Below are 20,675 nucleotides of genomic sequence, written 5' to 3'. Positions count from 1 at the left end.
TTGAAAATGGAATAGAATTGAAAATGAAAAGATGAATTGGATTTTACAAGAATTGAAGATTGATTTGAAGAAGATATTTACATCACTTGGAGTTTTGAAAAAGGAATTTGGAAAATATGATGCAGTTCTATCCTAAGTGATGAATGAATTTAAAGAATTTTGAAAATCATATTTCATTCTTTACATGAATTGAAATAAGATTGAAAATATAATACATCCTTGACTATGGTCATTGAATGTATTATATAATGATCTATATTTAAATTCAGGTGAAGAATAAAACATATTTTTGTGCTTTTATAGAGTTTAAAATGAAAATAACTCTCAATATACCCTGACTATGGCCATTGGTATATATTTTGAGCCAATTTTAAGTTAAACTCTAATAAAAGAAGGAAACATTTGAAAATATGATGATTTTTTAAGAGGATCCAGTGTGGATCCAGTGTTATTTTATAAAAGATAAAAATCCTAAGTTTTGTTTACATCCTGACTATGGACATTGATGTAAATCATCAAATTAGGATTTAATTACCTCTTACGAAATGGTGCACGTGCCATTTGTGTTCCCATTTGTGAATTTTTGAAAATAAAGGAGAAAATATGAGAACAAGTAATTCATGATATTTATAATGCTCATTCATTCTATCTAAGACATGAAATGTAAATTCTATTTGAGATCTAACTATTACAATACATGAGATGAAATTTACAACTCCAAAAAGAAGACCTTTTCCACATATTCCCTGCAAAATACTTGGGTTAATATGAGAAAGAAAAACTACACATATTATATAGATGTCAATGGCAAAATGCTCAATGTCAAAGATATTTGATGTCTAAATTGTGAATAAGATGAAATGGATATGTACTTATATACATATATATGTGTATACATATACTCATATACATATATGTATATATATATGTATATATGGTGATAAAGGAGTTAATGAAGGGATACTGCAAGGGAGACGGATGTTGGGAATATATCAGGTGAGGTGGAAGGTGATGGACTGTTACAAGAGGCTTGGTGACATACTATGATGATGAAGATATATTTTTAAAAATGGATAATGCTGTGGAGGGTTCTATGGCAATGAACAGTGCCATTTATAGATATACATATGGTGGGTGATATGAAGGTGTTGGAGCTAATGTAGGACCTGTACAACAAACAAATGATGGTAATGTGTTTGTTGATAAGAATGCTTGCTATTGAGGATAATGAAGAAGTACTGATGGAGCACAGGACTGAAATTATGCATATGAATTTTTAATGTCTCAGGATTCCTCTGGTGATGATACTTTGTTTGGCTCTACACAGTGGGCTTCTGTGTACTTAACTAGTACACCACAACAAGCTGCAAATATGGGGCTCATGCTACCTGGTGTCAATGAGGTAGAGGGGGGGTATACAAGGATGGCAGATGATGCATGCTGTGAGTGGGTAAGAGTGCTGGGTGAATGCACAACAAATGATGTTATGCTGTGAAATGGATATGTTATGAATGTGAGTGGTGGGAAGAGGGTCTGTAAGCTACTATAGGTAAAGGGCAAACAAGAACTTGCTGTAAACAGTAGCACCGTCATTTAGTGAGGGTTGCCAAATGAAGGAAAGCAGAGTTTGTACAGAAGGTAAAGTACAGATTACAGTAAAGATACATGCTGTGAATTTTTAATGAAACTTCTTTTGTATATATACATGAGCAGGCTCTGACGTCTGATTTTAGCAGGTTGATTTGCTATCTTGGGATTCAACTTTATCCTGTTCACGACCTGCTGAATATATCAAAGATGCTCCAGGGTTACTTATAGGACTATTTAATTAATATTTGGCAGAGAGGAGGCATCTGTGAGCATGTGCACAATTACCTGCTAAAGGTCATTAAAGCAAACTTATGGCAATCTTCAGCTGAATCATAGTTATATATAAATGAATCATGGTAGAAACAGACATATAATAGGAAAGGAAAAAAAAAGAATGTGCATTTAAACATACAACTACCCAATGATTGTATACAAGTAAACTAACCTGAATCGGGAAGGCATTAATGCTATAACCAAGGAATCTTGAAAATGTAATGCCACTGATAGGACTATATTACCTATATGCTAATGGCAGGAATGCATTGAACGACAAAGTTATAAAACACTATCATGAATCAGATGTAATAGATGAATGATTCGATGAATCAATATTGGTTACCTATAGTGCAATATGGAAAAAAATTAAAAAAAAGGAAGCAAAGGACCCACTATCACGTATTTATTACCTGTTGGCGAAGAGACCCTACCTTCAGATTATCAATGGTGGACACTAGGCTTACCATGTTGCTTTGTTCAGGCCGATCCTCTGAAGGCCTACTAATTAATTCAATATTACCTTCAATCATATTTAAACATGTTAGTTTTATAAAAATTATATGGTGATAGATCAGTGATATCAAGACATTCCTGCTTTTCAAACCGTCTGTTGTAGCTAATGTTTGCCTGAGCCATTTCCATATTTTTGTAACTGTTTTGCAGATGTGTCAAATTGATAACAGCTTGATTTCAATATGCTGGTTCCTGTGAAATGGTCATTACTGACAAAACAGGAAGCCCCCTCACTGGTGCGCCATCTTAGTGCTTGCAGTAAATAAACTTGGATTCACATTGATGCAGATTTTAGGCCCATAAGAACCAATATCATGAAGATGAAAAACTGTACATTATCTAACAAGAGATATCATACTATAGCAGGGTGAATGGTTCAATTTTACAACTCTCTAAACGATTAGCCCATCATATGGGTGACTTCTGAGACATCCAGCATTTTGGAGCTTTAAAACCCAAATTCGCACCATGACTTGCTCTTAGCAGATTGAGGTAATGCCCATCGTTGTAGTTCAACAGAAATAGCTCAGAGGATTGGCCTGCCAATGAGTGATCAACGTCTGGAGATGGAAATTTTCAGAGCTCGATCATCATGGACTTAATGGGGGGGATCCGTCATGCCTCCAACATCATCCCTCAAGATTTACCCTGGATTTAGCCTCTCATGGTGTACTTAGGCCGTTGGGTTTTCCCAAGACCCAGATGCGATAAAAGTTTGCATTAACTTGGCAGCAGGGTAGAGGTCTTGATTGATTCTTAAATAGACTATCTCTCGAGAGCTGAAACCAACACAGCTTCATGACAAGGGTTGGGGATACAAGGATCCTCTATCATGAGCAATATATCAGACTCACTACTTACAGAGGCACATCCTAAAAAAAAAAAATGGAAAACACCAGAAAGAACAATAATACTATCGAACTACATAGAATATAAATTGCCCAAAACCAATGATATTTCCAAATCATGAATTACAGAAACGAAAAAAGAAGAAGGGCAACAGTAAGATATGCGCCGGAATATAAAACAAAAGGAGTGGTACAGTAAACTGCAAAAGGGGAAATGTAAAATCTAGACGACAATGAATTAAGGTCTATATCCACCTAAACTGGAGAAGTTCGATGAAATGAATTATAAAAACTGTAAGCATTATGTCAAGATTTCTCATCCCGTTGATCTCGCATATCTGTAGAGCGGTTTTTAATGAGCAAACCGATGTTACAGGGATGCTTCAATGAAGATAAAAGAGAAGAAAGAAAATAGAGAAAACGTTGAAGACAAAAGTGAAGAAATATTTGCAGAAAAGAAAGAGACGATTGTTACTTACCTGAATCTTGTGGAAATTCTGAAGAAGGAAGGAGGAAAACGATTGGAAGGCGAATGACGAACGTAGCTTTTTGATTTGCAGTCGACCTTCAACCACTTAAAGGGGTGACCCCAGAGGGAATAAAAGAAAAAGAAGAAGGGCTGAAGAAGAGGACAAGGGAAGAAGAAGGAAGTAGAGGAAGAGAGCGATCGATGCGTGAAGCGCAATGAAGAGGTGGAGAATGGTTGTAACGGATGAAGTCGATGGAATGGATGATTGTCTGATGTTAATGAGATCAATTGGATGGCAATGGGTGCCCGTGGAGAGGTAGGAGACGGATCAGAAGGTAATAGGCAAACCAGGAGGGGTGAAGATGGATGGTCTGGAGATGGGATCCGTGGTTGTTTATGTAGGGAGGAGAAGAAGTGTCGAGAAAGAAGGATTCGGTAGGCGATGAAGGGCTTAGGGAGGAGCAGCCGATCAGAGGGATGATGGAGCGTTGATGGATGAGAATGGAGGTTGTTGCGAATGAATGGCTTCCAGGGAATTCGGTGGAATGAAGGAGAGATCGAGAGTGGGAGAAGGCGGCTGAGGGAGTCGGCCAGAGAGAGAAAACTCGAGAGGGTCCCCCCCCCCCCCCCCCCAAAAAAAAAAACCCTAACTCGACTTTTGAGTTTTGTAAGAGTTTTACATTTTCCAAAAAGAGGTCTTCTATAAAAGTTTTTTCAAAAACGGGTTTCTTTTAAAAACCATTTTTTTGTAATTTTCTTTCATTATATTTTTGATTTTTTTGTTCTTTTCTTGAATTTCAATATGAAATTCTAAAAACTAAGGATTTTAAAATAATTTTGCAAAATTTTCAAAAAGATTTACACAGGAAAGGTTTTCTGAGCAATTTTGGAAGAAAATGGGTTTGGACCTGAGTTTTGAGAAAATATTTGAGTTTTAAATCTCGAATTTGAGGAATACAACACGATGGATCCAAACGGATACCAGACAAACTGTCTGAGCTTTTCAAAAAGTTAGTTTGGAAATTTCAAGAATTTTATTTTAAATATTGGACAATGAAGCTCAGATTTAAATCTTTTATCTGGATCTGGATCCGAAATTGAGTCAAATATACAAAATGAATTTAATTTCAGAAAACTTGAGAAATAAAATGAGATTTATATTTAAAAGTGACTCAATTACCCAAAAAATGAAATCAGGGGCAAAAAGGGAATATTTAAAAAGATTTTGAAAAATTTGGGGTGTTCACACAATTCCATTTTCAAATCATATGTGGACTTCTTAAATCCAATTCTATTTTCAAATTCCATTTAGATTTCTCAAATCCAAAACTCCATCCTGATTTCAAACTTTAAATCTTGAATTCAATTCCATTTCAAATTTCATCCTCTACTTCAAAATCCCGATTCAAAATTCAAATTCAAAGTCTATTTTGACTTTAAAAACTTCATTTTTCTATCTCAGTTTCAAAATTCCCCTTTTCTTCATTCTTCTTAAATCAAGATTTATTTCTCCAACTCTGATTATTTCAAACCTTAGAAATTCAAACATCTTTTCCAAGATCTATCTCAAAGTTCTAAGTTAGATTCAACTTTCAAAAACCACTTCCTCACTCCATTATCATGTTCATCTCAGAAACACTTGGAATTTTTCAAAATCATTTTTTTCTCAAAAGCATACATTTCTACATCCTTGCATTCACACAAGCATGATTCTTTGTGCATTTTAGACTTAGGATAAATTCTTAGATAATATTTAGGCAAAGCAAAAAGGCATAAATTCGATCCTTGGTTCGATTACCCCTGGTAAATGCGCCAGGAACAGTCGAACCTCGTACCGACGAGCAAATCTCATCTTTCCATTTTCCCACAAATTTTCAAAACGGAGGTGAGTGATTTTCAAAACATTTCTTTGGTCAAATGATCCCTTGCAAAAGAGTTCCTCTCTCTTCTTTCTTTCTCTCTTTTTCCCCTCAAAAGGAAAAAGAGAAGGAAAAGGGGAACGAGAGAAAATTTTTTGCATGATCATACTTCCCTGAAGAGGAGGTGTTTGCAAAACGATCTTTCGAAGAGAAATTAAGCTTTCGTCAAAACTTCTTAACATTAGGCTTCTCTTATGGAAAGGGGGCCGGTAATGGTGAGGTCGGTGAATTGGTCATGAAGGAGCAAGTCTATCATACTCTCCCTGAAAACAGGGTCCTTCATGATGAAATGACCTAGTATGAAATTGGGGTCACAAGGAAAGCGAGCTTCTGGCGAAGCTCTCCCTGAACTAAAGGTTCCTTGTGTGAAATTGGAAATTTGTTTTGCAAACGGTTCACAAAGAGACGAGTCCCTTCAGACTCTCCCTAAAAAGGGGCTAAGTGAACAAAGGATAGCATGCGAAAAGAACGAGCTCCCTCGAACTCTCCCTGTAAAAAGGGTCTCTCACAAGAGAAAATGATTGAAATTGATATTGGGTGACCAAAAAGTCAAAATTGGAATTTAGAAATTGGAAATTGGAAATTGGAAATTGGAAATTGGAAATTGGAAATTGGAAATTGGAAATTGGAAATTGGGTTACCTGAAGGTCAAAATTAAGAAATTGGGTGACCCGAAGGTCGAAATTGAGAAATTGGGTGACCCGGAGGTCGAAATTGGGAAATTGGATGACCCGAAGGTCGAAATTGGGAATTAGAATTAATATAAAGATTGAATTCGAAAGAATGACCAATATATATACAGGAACTGATAAAATAACCAATACGAGGTTAGATTTTGTAAAAGGACTAACTGAAGATTGGATTTGGGAAGGACCAGTGCTAAACCAGATTTGGAAGGACCAATTTGAAGATTGGTTTTTGGGAAGAACTGATGCTAAACAGGGTTTTAGAAGGACCAATGGTAAACCAGATTTGGAAGGACCAATTCAAAGATTGGTTTTTGGGAAGGACCAATGCTAAACCGGGTTTTGGAAGGACCAAGTGCTAAACTGAGTTTAGAAGGACCAATTCAAAGATTGGACTTTGAGAAGCACCGATGCTAAACTGGATTTAGAAAGACCAATTTGAAGATTGGTTTTTGGAAAGAACCAGTGCTAAACCGGGTTTTGGAAGGACCAGGTGCTAAACTGGGTTTAGAAAGACCAATTCAAAGATTGGACTTTGGGAAGGACCGATGCTAAACCTGATTTGGAAGAACCGATGTTAAACCAGATTTGGAAGGACCAGGTGATAAACTGGGTTTAGAAGGACCAATTTAAAGATTGGACTTTGGGAAGGACCAATGCTAAACCGGGTTTTGGAAGGACCAGATGCTAAATTGGCTTTAGAAGGACCAATTCAATGATTAGACTTTGGGAAGGACCGATGCTAAACCAGATTTGGAAGGACCAGGTACTAAACTAGGTTTAGAAATACCAGTGCTAAGCTGGGTTTGGAAGGACCAGGTGCTAAACTGGGTTTAGAAGGACCAATTCAAAGATTGGACTTTGGGAAGGACCGATGCTAAACCGGATTTGGAAGGACCAGGTGCTAAACTGGGTTTAGAAGGACCAGATGCTAAACTGGGTTAAGAAGGACCAATTCGAAGATTGGTTTTTGAGAAGGATCGATGCTAAACCGGATTTGGAAGGACTAGGTGCTAAACTAGGTTTAGAAGGACCAATTCAAAGATTGGACATTGGAAAGGACCGATGCTAAACTGGGTTTTGGAAGGACCAATTCGAAGATTGGTTTTTGGCAAGGACCAGTGCTAAACCGGATTTGGAAGGACCAGGTGCTAAACTGGGTTTAGAAGGACCAGTGCTAAGCTAGGTTTGGAAGGACCAGGTGCTAAACTGGGTTTGAAAAAGGCTTTACCCGAAGGTTGATTTTGACAAGATTGGCAAAAATGGTTTTGATAAAGGACTTGACTCATAGGTTGAATTTGAAAAAGATTGATGTTTTGAAAAGTGTTTGTTGGTTACAATGGGAGATTTTCAATCTTCATCTTCGCGATGACTTTTGGACGACTTTGTCGAGGTCTCAGGATTATCCCTTATCCTGAATGGGAAACTTAGGTTTATCCGTTAACCTGAAGGGGAAAAGAATTTAATGCAAATGAGTGCAAATGAATGCATGCGAATGAATGCAAAATGATGTAAATGGGTGCACATGCATGCAAAATGAGAGATTTGTGTGATCTTGCCTGCATACAGGATGTTTTGAAGACAATTTTCAAAATAATGCTTGAGTATAATAGGGGAAACACATTTTGGATAAAAGGATGATAATTGATGTTTGAAGAACACTCTCTGAAGGTAACAAAGTAACTGACTTTTGATTGATTCATGAGAGACTCTGAAGAGGGTCATTCCTCATGAAAGGATATTTTGCAGAGAAGGAGAATAAAAGGTGACATCAAGCTCATGAAGAAAATTGATAGTTTTATTGATGCATTGAAGAAAAAGTGACAAATCAATAAAAGATAAACGAGATTTACATCATCCCTTCAAAATACTGAAAGCAAGATGGGAAGTGGGAAGATGCTGGAATTGCCAGTTTTTTGAGTGATTGAGGAAAAGCTCAATCAAGACAACTGACTAATATCCTTTTCATCTACCACAAGGAGCTTTTTGTCGATACAGTCTTGAATAATGTTCTTGAGAACGAAACAACACTCAGTATCATGCCCCATTGCTCGGTGGAACTTGCAGAAATGATCTTTCCATTTCTCTAGGACAGCTGGAGGATCGGCAACCCTTGGAAGTTTGATCAAATCTTTTTCAAGCAGGTATTCAAGAACTTCCTCAAGTGGCTGATCTAAAGAAGTGAATTTATGGTCATAACCCCAACCGTCACGCTTTATCTTCTCTCGAGTGCTTGGTTTCTGCGGGGAGCCAGAAGACTTGTCATCATGATTGAGGGCATTACCCATTTTGCTTTTCATGCAGCTGCTATTACCTTGGCCTGTGGTGTTGGTTGTGTAAGTGGCTCGTACCTTTCCTTTGGCGTCTGCACTATTTTTCGAGAGCGTGAGGCTCTCATATACACCATTTTCTATCCTCATTTCGAGTCATTTGGCTCGTTCTATTAATTTGATGAAAGATCATGCCAGAAAAGTGGAGATCAAGCCTCTCAAAGGTTGGGAAAAATTATTCAGGATGGCTGACAATGCATGCCCTTCCGATATCAGATCCTTCATTTGATTGCAAGTCGATCTCCATTTGTGAATGAAGTCTCTAGTCTTTTCATCCTCTTTCTGCTTCAGATTGTAGAGATGATTGAGGGTTGGTAGCACCTCGGTATTGAATAAGAATTGCTCAATGAAAAGATTAACTACCTTGTCAAATTCCTTTAATTTAATGGGATTGATGTGCTCTGAATACCATTTGGTAGTTATTCCCTACAGACTGCGAGGAAAACAAAGGAAAAGTGCCCTATTATCTCGCTTGAATTTGGCACATTCAGCGAAGAACATAGCCAGATGTACCTTTGGGTCGCCAGAACCATCAAATTTAATGAATTTTTTGAGGAGATTGTCCATATTGTTGTCCCCATCCAAACCATCGTAGAAGTCTTCATTGGTGAAGACTTTCTTGCCCTTGTTGCGGGCTTGCAGATCTTGAACTATCCTGACCATATCTTTGAATTGTGGTTGGTCAGAATCACTGATAGACTGATCTTTAAACTTGTGGGCTGACCCTTGCCCCTGAGTAGATTTGCGAAGTATCTACTGAGTCTCAAATTCTCCATCTGTGTCTCCCACTGATTCCTCTTCATCAGTTATATCAATATTCTGAATAGGCCTTTTAGACAACTTCAAAACCTTTTTGACTACCCGACCTTTTGCCTTCTACTTGACCTGGGTCTTTTATGCACCGACTTCAGCTTGCTCTGCCAGCATCTTGCTCATCATCTTTTTAAACATGGCATACATCTGAGGATCGATGCCATCATCTGCTTGCTGACCCTGACTTTTGACTGATCGGGGTGAATCCATTTCTTCTTCTGAAGCGGTTGAATATACGATGCCCTCGACTAGTGCAGTTTTCTTTCCTGACCTCGTCTGAACCATTAAATATCACGGACGCTCTTTATAGGGCAAAGTTGATGGTTACGCTTTTGAGAGAGATTTTAATTGGAAGAAAATATTTGCTGAGAATTTTGGTAGACAATTGAAAGAATATCTCATTACTTGGGATTGAGTCATTGTTGGGATTACGACAATTGTGTTGCCATTCCTTTACAAAGAAAATAAATAACTAAAAATTATGCCTTGTTACCTAGGCAAGGTTGTCAAACCAAGAATGAAGAATTTGAAAGATTTTTTATTCATTGAAGAAGATACAAGATTGCATCAATAATAAACTTGAGAAAGAGGGGGCAGACATACAGTTTGCCACCACTCTTGATAATCAATAGAGACACAAGGACCGAGAAAAAGTGGAAGAGTAACAAAAGAGTCCCAGCCATATCTGGCAGAATGGTATATTCTGGACCACTGTGCTGATGTAAGGTCGAACTCTGGCATAACTCCTGATAGCAGCCGCATCTCCATGCGCTTCTGTCTCTGGGAAAACTATCGGACACATCGCTCCGGATGATAGTAAAGTGCAGAAGAATGGACCAAGTAGCTTGAACCACTTGTTGTATGCATAGGTGTATCTGGGAGGTGATAGCTCTCGATCAAAATAGTCCCACACCACTTCTTCCTGCAGATGATCAATCAGGAACCGATACCGTGCAAATGGGAGGAGCTCCTTGCCATTGTATCTGAATGAACTAGCTCTGGTCAGCACATGCTGAAAGAACCAAGACTGAAGTGCATAGGTACACTGTGATGCCCCAAACCCCGACCTTGTAAAAACCTTTGGTTTTTGAGCAAATTTTTTTTTTGATGTAAGAGTTTAAAACAAATAGCGGAAGTGCAAAGGGGTAAGCAAAGGCCGCAAGTTTGAGCAGGCCACAGTAAAAGATACAAACCACATGTTTATTCCAATTACATATAATATCAGAGTTTTTACAAAATGAGACTTAAAACACCCGTACAACCAGTCTCTCCCAAAATGAGAGGAAAACTCCCTTCAAACCCAAAAACAAGACAAGGACCAAGATCTGCAGCTAAGTGTGGGTCTCAAGTCTCCAACCGTACGTCGTCGCACCGTCACTGTGCCTACTCATCACCTGTATCCCCATAAAATGAGGTCAGAACTCATGTGAGTTGGTGAAGAACAACAACATTGTATATCCATTTTATCAAGAAAAAGACACATATCATGAAATAGGTAAAGTGACAGATATATGTGCAAGTGTCAGGTAAGTGCTCGGGCTAAAAGACTGTGCAACAACAAATATGTAACAAGTACTACAACTCTAGCAACAACATGAGAACTAAGCAACAGGGTACAACAATGAACAAAAGTAAGAACGGTACCAAGCTCATATCTACAGTATGTCAGTCTGTTTGGTTAGTCATTATGTTCTTCTGATTACTCCTTCGGGTACGCAAAGGAACCCTCACATTCTGTGAGACATGCACCCGACGTATGTTATTCAATTTCTAATGTGATAACCGGGGATGCTATAGACCGAGACAACCACCTGCGGGCAACACACAACTAGGAGAAACCTTTCGCAGGGGCAAAGGATTGCAATCCGTACTACTGCAATAGCAGAGGTCCCTGAAGAAGGTAACCTCGACCTCCCTAACTTTGAGTGACTGAAGGTCCAAGGCGCTTCGACTCCTCAAAAGAACGGGTCGTAGTAACGACATGTCACTTGGGGCTGTACCATTCACCCTCTCCCTGGGTGACCAACCTGTGAATGGGGTGTGGCAGTTTTATCTTATTTAGGCGCATTCTTCAAGTCACCTCCTCTCAAGGTAGTTGTGCCTCGTGGTCCCCGCGGGGTACGGAAACGAGGACTTGGCCTGCCCATCCACGTGCTCAGCCTCTCACGGCTACCATGAGCACATCGCATGTGAAGACGATATTATACAATTTTTATTTTATGCCTAGGGTGACACAATACGTGAGCACACTCTCACGAACCCGGGCCATTGCCCGAAGACTCCAACCGAGTCCCAAACCTCAACAGGTCGAAAGTGTCATACCCTATGGTGCTTTCAGTTCTTTCCAGGTGTATGTCACGTAGAGTGCAAAGCACGCCTCTGGTGTGTCATATATCCATTAATATACAAATGTGAGCCAAAACAAGAAGTACTCGACGAATCAAAACTAGTGATATACGTGTCATGATGTGCCACGTGCATAAGCCACACATTATCAAGCTTTTAGCGAAAGCAAAGATGCAACACATATTTATAAATAGGCGCATTTTCACATTTCTGAGCGATACGAGGCTCAAGAATACATATTTCATCACAAATGTACGACAACAAGTGTCTAAATCCTTAAGTATGAATTTCCCAAAATATACATATTTTCGACGTCATATGTCGGCTCAAAACGCGTAGTGAGGCCATTCACTTAGGGAAAATCATGGTGTCCACACCTACGGGTGTTGCGAAAGGATTCTTAACATAACTCCATATGTACGGGGATTACATTAGTACATCCATGATGTGTTGCCGCACTCACGGAACTCAAAGGGCCAAAATGATGGTTTTCTGCCAAAAATGTTGAAAAGCCAATACTTGGGAATCGTGTAAAGCTACGTGGGCAGCGTACCATTCGCCACACTATACCTCTTTAATACTTGCCACAATGAGGCAGCGAAGGTTATGGTGGTCATTCAGGACCACCCACATGATGTGCAAAAAGGTAAAACAACACAATACATGCTAAAGTGCCAAAGTGGCTAACTAACTGCAGCCTGCAAGGCTCTATAGGCAGTTCTGTACCTTGCACCGTTGGTGCCAAGTGTACTATATGGGGCTGTTTGGACAGCTCACGCATGCCGCGAAGATTCCATTTTTGCCTCTCATTCTTTTTGCTTTTGTATGTGCATTTTAAGTTGGCAATGAGCGGTAATTCGCACAAGTAGGTGATTTGGGCCTTCGTACCAGACTCATAGGTCTCCATTAACCATCAATACGAGCCTCCTTAGGCTCTACGAACGAGGCTTCAAGGTGGCTGCAGCATGACCCGGAACCACCTGGTAGTTGGCTAAGTCGCCCGGGTGCGCTTAGCACCCGACGCCACTGTGGGGCTCCAACCGGAGTTCTTTGGGAGGTCTGGTCCGCTGGACTAGACCTGGCCCTACCCCAGGTCTGACCCATATGTCAGACCCGGGCTGCTAAGGTGGCAGCAGCCCACAACGATCTCATGCAGCCTGCACCATGAGGTGCGGCTAAGGCACGGTTGAAAGGCAAATGGCAAGTGACCAGCTAGTCTGGTCCACGTCGAACCAGACCCTGCCGGGTCTAGGAGGAAGCCTCCCCAAGTCTAGGGACTGCCCACAGCGAGGCTGATGGGGCGTACTCCAACAAGAAGGTGACCTGGGTGCAGTGTGCACCCGGTTACCTAAATCCATGGGGCGTCCCGTGTGGCACCCCTCCCCGCGTGATTGGGGAAGGCCCTACGGGTGGGTCTGAACCCCGAAGTGGGTCAGACCACCTTGCCATACACGAAGTTGCAGAGGTTTCATCGGGACACGGCGAGTCCATTGCCATTTCTTCCTTTTTTTATATATATATATATATATATAGTTATATACATTGTTCAGAAAATACCCAAAGGATGTCCAGATTCGGGGTCGTTACGCACCGAATCGGCGAAGGTTCTCAACATGGAATTTGTAGTTCTATACGTCAGCTTCACACAGAGATGAAGATCTGGTTAGCGGTCTGGGAGGTAGCGCAAGATTACTGGACGGTGTCCAGGACTTCCTGGACCACTGATGGAAACCCATCAGTCTGCTAAAACACAACTTTTTGAAGGGTTTAAAAAATTAATCAGAAGAAATGGTCAACACCTAAGTCCTAGATAATTGTCTTACCTTTTTAAAAAGTTCTAGAATGAAAAATTACAGCAATCGGTCTGAGAGGTAGTGCATGATTACCAAACAGTGTCTGGAACTTCCTGGACCACTAACGAAAACCCATCAGTCTGATAAAACACAACTTTTTGAAGGGTTTACAAAATGAATCAGAGAAAATAATTAACACCGAAGTCGTAGATAATTGTCTTACCTTTTCAAAAAGTTATAGAATAAAAAATTCCGGCAATCGGTCCGAGAGGTAGCGCAGGATTACCAGACAGTGTCCGAAACTTCTTGGACCAGTGACGGAAATCCCTGGAAGTCTGCTAAAACGGGGATTTTGGAGAAGTTTGCATGGAAAACCAGTAAAAACTGTAAACATGAAAGTTGGATAAAATCATTTTCCATTTCTGAAAAGTCCAAGATCGTCTTATTTGGACCAGTATCCTGTGAGATACAGTCCTTTTGGCAGAGAGAACTCTAGAGTTCCAGAATTCTAGAAATGCCTAAGGACACCTCCATTAGCGTAAGACGTCCGGTGTGTGTGCGCGCATGCTAGAGTGGTGTCTCAACCCTTTTAAAATACACACACACAAGCTTAAAGACTTAAAAGAAAAACCCGAACAACTTTAACCTATGTTACATGCATTTTCCAAAAAAAATGGAAGATACAAGGTGGAGGCTTTTCACCTTGAGGTTTTTCGGCTAGGGAACGGAAGTGGATCCGGTTGGTGGCGCTGCAGCTCACTGCACTTGCCCCCACACACAGCCTCACTCACCTCCCACAGCCTCACACACCACACTCTCTCTCTCTCTCTCTCTTAGAGAAAATGGGGAAATCGGATGGGGGAGGAGAAGAGAAAAATGGTTTTCTCTCTCCTCACCCCCTCTTTATAAGCCCTCCATTGAAATGGAGGGCTGAGTTTAGAGAGGAGGAGATGGAGGGTTCTCCCCTCACACGCCCCTCCCTCTCTCTCAGCCCCTTCTAGCTAGGCTAGGTCTAAGGGGGTTGACCCCCTTCAATAATGGACCTAGCTCAAGGGTGTACAACCCTTTAGCCTAGCTCCCAACCACTCTCCCTAAATTAGGGAGAGTGTGTCTCCCATTTGACCCACTTTTTGACCAAGGGGTCAAAGTTTTTAATTTTTTTTAATTAAGTGGCTGGGCTACACCCCTAAGGGGCATCCAGCCTATGGGGGCTATGCCACCCACTTTCTAAATTCCAAAAGAGGGCCTCTTATTTTGAAAATTTTCCAACTTTTCAAAAATGCCTATTAAATGCTCATTTTTTTTATAATTCAATTTTTTTGAATGGTAGCATGGGATGAGCTCATGCTCACGTGGGCCCCATGCTAACAACCTTTTCCAAATTCCAAATCAAGTATTTGGAGATTTTTGAAAAAGCCTCTTTTAACTTTACAAAAATCCACTTTGAATATTTCAAAAAACCTTGGTAGATTTTTCATTTAAAAGCTAGATTTCAATAGTTTAAATAATTTCATTTCAAACCTTACCATTTATAAATTAAAACCTAAGTTTTAAATTTATTCATTTAGGTTTTCAATTCTGGCAGAATTCGCTCTCGTTGTGACTCGTATTTACCGATATACCCTTTTTTTGCCAATTCCATGAAATAACGAGATATTTTTCTCGTTTAAGCTCCAAATTTGGAGTGGATTTAATTATGTATAGTATAATTCAAGTCTAAAAATACCGAGTTTAAATTCGTCGTGGTTTTCCCTGAATCGCCTTGTAAAGCGAATTTACGGGGTTCAGAACCTCAGAAAGCAATATACACCAAATTTATGAGCAATTCTGGCGTAGAAACACAAAATTTTCGACATTAAAGCATACACCATATAATTTTTTTTTAGAAATACAGTGGGTCTTACATACACCCCTCGACTAAAATGGACTCTCGAAGCGTGAATCAAGTCAATCCTTTGTATAGAAAAGCAAGTGCGGCCATAGCCATCGAGAGACGGTTGGTCTGTCGACTTCCCCACCTTCTTAGAAGCTGAACTATCTGACATTCACATAATTATGTCCGTCTGGGAAGAAAGCGAGTTCTACAGTGCACAGAACCATCGCATGCTGAATTCTCTCTCGAGCTGTTTTGGATAGCAAGCTGGCTTCTGCAAATGCCCTGTACTGTCGGTAGATCTTGATCAGGTTCATATATTCATTTCCATTTTCTTCAATCAGTGGCCAAGACTTACGCCCTGTCATGCGAGCTAAAGCATCTTTGTGATCTAAACCCTTGACATTGATCAAAAAATGTTGCTCCAATGGATCTCCAGGCTAACCGACTGGCTCGGTCAATCCCATGATCTCTGAAAACTCATCCATCAGCAGGGTCATCTCGCCCCATGGAAACCAGAAAGTACAAGTGCGCGGATTCCACCGCTCTGTTAGTGCATGGATCAGATTTTCATTGACTGTCAACTTTCCCACTGCGGATGCCAGTTCCAACCCACAGTCGCTCAAGTGGTCCGAAAATATATGGGAGAAGTTTTTGAACCAAGTATAGTACCATCGGGGAAAGAAGGGTCTGATGTTGAGAGCTCGATGCTCGGTAACACTTTGTTGCACCTCATAGGAGATGTGACCCTCAGGAAAGACAAAGTCGAGCTGACTGGATGCCATTCGACTGAAAGATAGGAAGATTAAAATTAGACTTGGAAAAAATACAAGAATTTTGAAAATTGCAGGCAGGATAAAATGAAATGCTGGAAATTCGAAGTCCAGAGGAACGGAAGAACGAAAAATCACCTGGAGTTTTGAAGAAAAAATGGATAATTTGGAAAAATCATTCAGGGTTTTTGAGAAAAATGAGATATTTCATAAAAGATAGAAAATGAGGTATTTTGAAAAATTGTCCAGTATTTTAGAAAAATTGGGAAAAATATAGGAAAATAAGATGAAAATGAATATCATACATTCAATCACAAACAATTATGCACATACAATATTCCCTAAGAAGCTGACTCTAAATGCATCAATTTTGAAAGAGCTTTAAGACCCTAATCCTGACTCTAGACTCAGATCAATAGTGTCCAATCATGCTATGCTGATATACTCGAGCCGAGGCTCGATGTATGTGGCATAAAAATTCATCTCCGGTTCTAAGCTTGTGTTTTCCCAACATCCTTGAGCACCTGCCGATATACGTTGGACTATGGCCCTTGATACATGGCAGGGGGGCGTTAGCCCAAATAAGTGGCTCAGTTGTAAGGCTCTGTCCCGAACTATGGTTCTAGAAGAGAGCCCAACAATATGAAGACCGTGTAGACATAGGTGGGGTGATTTTTGAAATATGAGCACATGCAAGCAAACAGAGGGCTCTAAAACCTAAAGAGATAGAATTTTGAATATTTGAAGAAGCAAACATTGTTCTCAAGAAAATTCTAGATTGAAGAGTATTGTATTTCAGACCTAAGTCTAAGTGAGCATGAATAATTTTTCTCAATTGATCCTACCAAACCTTGCCTAGTCTACATGCAATCCATGTCAGCTAGGTTCGAATCTAGGCTCCTAGGTTCACATGATATTAGAAAATAAAAACTGACATTCCATAGAACACAATTTTGATAATTGAGCTAAGTCAAAGCACACAGTTGATCAGACAGAGACAGGTCCCATCACGGTCACCAAACTTGTTATCATCCCAAAATTTTCCCCCTCTCTCTATGAGAGAGAGAAAACGATTATGTGAGTCAAACTCGATCAAAGTTTTGAAAATGGTTTTGAAAATTACCCGCATCCGTTTTGAAAATTTGCGAGAAAATTCTGTGGAATGGGATCCGCCTGTCGGTACAAGGTTCGACCATTATTGGCACCTTTACTAGGGGTAATCAAACCAAGGATCAAATGTGTGCTTTGACTAAGTTAAATTATCTAAATTATGCTCTATTTTCCTAGAATGCACAGAGAATCAGGCATGTGCTTTAGAATTTTGAAAAGATGCACATTTTGAGAAATATGATGTTTGCTTTGGAAAATTGAGATGTACTTGGAAAATGACTGGAAGAGTGCTTGAAAATGGAATTTCTGGGAAAATCATTAAATTTCATTGAAAATCAGAAATTTGCATTGGAAAATCAATTTTCAGGAAAACTTGAACTTTGGGAAAATCGATTTTGAGATTTGGATTGCTTTTCTGAGGAAATGGATTTAAGAATCTTGAGAAAACCAGGAAGTTCATTGGAAAATGATTTTTGAAATAGAAAATGTATTCTCAGAAAAATGGGAACTCTGAGAAAATCATTTTTTGAGATTAGAATTGTTTTTTCTAAGAAAATCGATTTCTGAATAGGATTTGAGAATTTTGGGAAAATCAATTTAAGAAGTAATTCAAAGTTTTTGAGAAAATTCATTTTGGGATTTGAAAATGAAATTGAGAATGTGGAAACCTTAGGAAATCATGATTTTGAACTTGGGAAATACTTTGAAATCTCATTTGAAAATTTAGAATTCTGAGAAAATCAATGGAATTTTTTGGAAAAATCTATTTTTCTGAAATGGAATTGGGAAAAAAGTTTGAAAATAATGCAAATTGAATGAATGAATGAATTTAAAAGAGAATTCTTTGAGGAATTGGGGAAATCCTTTTGAGTTTTGAGAAATGCAGTGCATTTTTGAAGTTAGCCTAAGAGTGTAGGCTGAATGTGGCTAATACGAAGATCATAAATCTTGGTTTTCTTCGTATTCTGACTATGGCCATAAATACGAATCCCACCAAATTTGTGAACTCCCTAAGAGCTCGTGCATGTGCCATTCGTGTCAACCATAGTGATTTTGGAAAATGTGTATATGCATCATACGTTAGATATTGGAAATTACAGAAATTAAACTATATGTAATGCAGTCCTATTCTATGTAGGAAATGTAACTCTTATTCCAAACTATTACAACTTGATATTACATTGAATTGAATGAAATAAGCAAATAAAATTTTCTTCTTGGATATTCCTGCAAAACTAGAAAACATGTTATCACAGAAATGTAGGTTTTTCTGAATTTATCCAAAAATATTAGAAATTATCGAATATTCTTCAGTTATAAACCCAAATTCATACCCCCTTTGATATAAACATGAGAAATAAGTAATAAAATTCAAAAATAAACTTGAAAATTCGAAATTGGGGTCAAAATGACCAAAATACCCCTAATAACCTTGAAATCAAGGTTTTCTAAAAGAATTTTTATAAAATTTGGAAATTTGAGAATCAAATGAAATAAAATTAAACACAATATGATGAAATATTATGATATACATGAAAATTTGGGAAATTAAAGTTTGGAATTTCAAAATTTAGGTCAAAATGACCAAAATGCCCCTGATAACAAGACTATGGCCTTGAAACTAAGGTTTTCTGAAATAAATTTTGCAAAAATGAGAAATATGAAATGCAAATGACATTGAAATTAACCTTAATATGACATGATATGCTCATTTATATGATAGAAACTCTAAAATGGCAAAAATATCACAAAATATCAAATTTAACTTGATTTTCGCCTGATTTTCGCCTCTGGATTTAAAAATAAACTAACACATAAGGTAAATGAACTTGGATTTGAGCCAAATTTGGCATGGACACCTAGACTAACCCTAAAAACAAAATGAAGCTCAAAAATCTTTTTTTTTTTTAATGTGGAAAATAACTACGAAACTTAAAAATCAAGATTTTGTCCAAAATGCTGATTCTAAATTGGATTTGGGATACTAAACTTTCATAAAAATTTCTCAAATTTTATGGGGTGACAGAGGACAATTAGGCAAAGATTGCTTCCTTTTACAGATTCTGGTTTTGACTTATGGTCGGAGTTGGAAAACTATGGCAAGTCGCATCAGAATCCGGCGACTCTAGGATTTAGGGTAGACTGACAGGTTTCAGAGAAAACTATGGAAAAAATAGTAGACGGATGAGAAAATGGCTGAAATTTTGGGAAAATATTTCTGACAAACATAGGAAGATTTCTTTATTTTACAGTATTGAGATTTGGGTAATGGTTTGAGAGAGGGCAGAGGATTATTAGAGACCTAGATCTCTGAAATTCTCAGACATTGGAATCTAACAGACAGGGAAATCAATTCCGGGAAAATACTTAAGCTATTTTAAAAATTCCCAAATTTTGTGAAACGATAGAGGGAAGGGTTAGAAACAACTTCTATGTTGTAAGTTTTGGAATCCAGCCTATGGGTTGAACAGACATAGTAGGTTAGGGTCGGTCTAGACCCTGACAAGGAAAAAGTGAGATTTTCCCAAGGGTCTGGGAAAATCAATTTTTAGCAGAACCTAAATCTTATTGGAAAAATCCAAAAAACTACTGAGAAATAATAGGTTCCAACAGAATCCACTGTATTTTTTTGAAGAGAATTTGGATCATCCATCTGGGGGATTTTGGATGTTCTTGTCTGCTAAAATAGAACTTGGAATTTCCAGAAGGGTAAAATCCTAGTTTGGAATTCAGTTTTTTTAATAAGGCTCCAAAACTCGATTTAACCTGAGTTTTTGGCAGAATATCCAAAATACATACATCCTTTTAGCCTTAATTTTTTTAAGATTTATTGAAGAAAATTCTGGCATGAAATAACACTTATATTGAATACACGAATCAAATTTACAAAATAATGAATAAGAGCTTAATAATCTAATCTAAATACTCGAAATAAACCTAAAACAAAATTGTAAATCTAACTATGATGTATTTGAGAACATGAAATATGTAGGAAATACATAAAAAATAAATAAATAAATTGGGAGGCATGGTACTCTCTCGATGTGGCTATCAAAGTGAGAGATCTGATCTATTGAATGGATGGATCTCAACACTTATTTTGCCTATACACCTAAGGTGTATATTTTTCTTTTGTTATTCATTTATTTATATATATATATATATATATATATATATATTTTTTTTTTTATGAGATAAAACAAAGGGTTTAAATGGCTTAAGGGGTCCTACCTTGGATCGGCAAAGAGGTGGATGCACTTGTTAGGCAAAATGGTGTTGCCTTGGATTAGTGGAAGGTGGGTTACGATCTTGATGTGAAGAAGGTCTTGGTGTTGG

Source organism: Nuphar pumila, chromosome 1 (assembly GCF_984573655.1).
Source record: "Nuphar pumila chromosome 1, dmNupPumi1.hap1.1, whole genome shotgun sequence".
In the NCBI taxonomy this organism is placed as follows: Eukaryota; Viridiplantae; Streptophyta; class Magnoliopsida; order Nymphaeales; family Nymphaeaceae; genus Nuphar; species Nuphar pumila.
The sequence above is the reverse complement of the archived record's forward strand: the minus strand, read 5'-3'. Positions refer to the sequence as shown.